Raw genomic sequence first — 1,709 nt, 5'->3', positions numbered from 1 at the left:
CAAGTCACCCAAATTAAGGTAATTTTTTGCACATTTAAATGTTATGACTATTCCTAACTCCCCCCAACCCCCACCTCATGAGCCTTTTAGCTCTTAAAACTGTCTGGAAACCAAACTGTACTTTAAAAATTATTTTTATGGGGGAAAAATGAAAACACATTTCACTTTTCTTTATGTGAGATGGGGCACCTTCACATGACTCCTGCAGTTTGCCAGGGACCAGAAGTGGACGGCTCGACTTCTGCATAGTCCCCTACATACATGAAATAACACTAGTCAGACAACCTTTATTTTCTAACCCCAGAACTCCTTTCCAAAATGATCAAAACGCCTACCCTGATGGCAACTCCAGCTTAACTTTGCTTTCATCAACAGCCTCTACTGCTCTTTGTTTTTTTTAATTCCACGTGAGTTTAAGTATCTTCATTTTAACTCTTTCTGAGCAAGCCCAGACCTGTTTCTCTCATCAAGAACAAGGTGGGAGCAGGGAAGGCGGGTACTTGTCAGAATAAATTACAATTTTTGGCAAGCATCTGTGTCTCTTACCCACTTAGGAACTAGAATATTGCCTTGTAAAGCAGTGCAGCCTTCTATTATGACTTCATTATGAGGCCAAAATAAGGACACCATTTTATAGGCTCCTTTAAGGTATATACATAAGATTTTCATCTTGGAACATATCAAAAGAGATTACAATTTTCCTAGCCGCCCGTGGGCTGGTGCTGATGACACCAGCTCAACTGATTGGTCCGAGACCCCAATCTCAAGGACCCAGGGGAAGTTACAATGTACTTTTTCTTTGTCTACTTTCTCCTCCCCATCAATGAAAGGGTCACACACCTCAAGCCCGAGCCAGGAAATCACAGTTCCCACTCTTACAACACAACTGCATCTAGTCCCAAGAGAGGGGTAATGATGATTAATCCCTGATGCTGGAGGAACTACAGGGCTGCCCAGCTATGTGAGGCCCCTCTCATACCCCTCCAAGCCTTTCTCACACAACACACACATGGGCTCTGTCACATGTGGTCCCAGTGTCATTTGGAATCCGTGACCCCTAGCCTAGCCTCTTAACCAAACTGTGTTGTATTGAGCTGGAGAGCAGAGCAGAATTGTATAATCATGAAGAAATGACACTTGGGCCAGAACGTGGGCTGGATGATACATTTCTGTAGGTCAAAATTGGATTCTCTACTCCATCTTAGATCTCAATGATTAATTTCTTCAGGATCAATAAACCTCTGGGAGAACTGATTTATGCCACCAAAACTTAAGATGGATGTGAACCAGAAAATATATTTCATATTTTAAAATAATAAATATTAGTTGGCATGCCAACAGGTGTTCAGTACATTTTTTTTCCCTTTAAAGATGTTTATTGAGGAGACAAAACATCTAAGTGGCTTCATACAAATCTGGGATTCCTGGATGAGGGTGTATCCACAGAACAAGCCTCTTTAAACCAATCGTCTGCTCCGTTTCTCAGGTCCTGCTGCCAGGATGCCTAATCAGTTCTGGCAAGTTACTGCCCCAGATTTTACCTAAGCTGCCTTACCAATGTTCGGATCACACCAAGAACTAATTTATTTAACGTGCCCTGTATGTGAGGATGTATAGTCACCCACTCCAGATGCCAATAGCAATTTTTTCTCACTTACATTTGCACTAGATCTCAAGCTATTTGCATTTAGGGGGAAGGGGCAGTGTGA

This window comes from Hippopotamus amphibius, chromosome 3, assembly GCF_030028045.1.
Source record: "Hippopotamus amphibius kiboko isolate mHipAmp2 chromosome 3, mHipAmp2.hap2, whole genome shotgun sequence".
Classification (NCBI taxonomy): Eukaryota; Metazoa; Chordata; class Mammalia; order Artiodactyla; family Hippopotamidae; genus Hippopotamus; species Hippopotamus amphibius.
Note: the sequence above shows the minus strand (reverse complement) of the source record.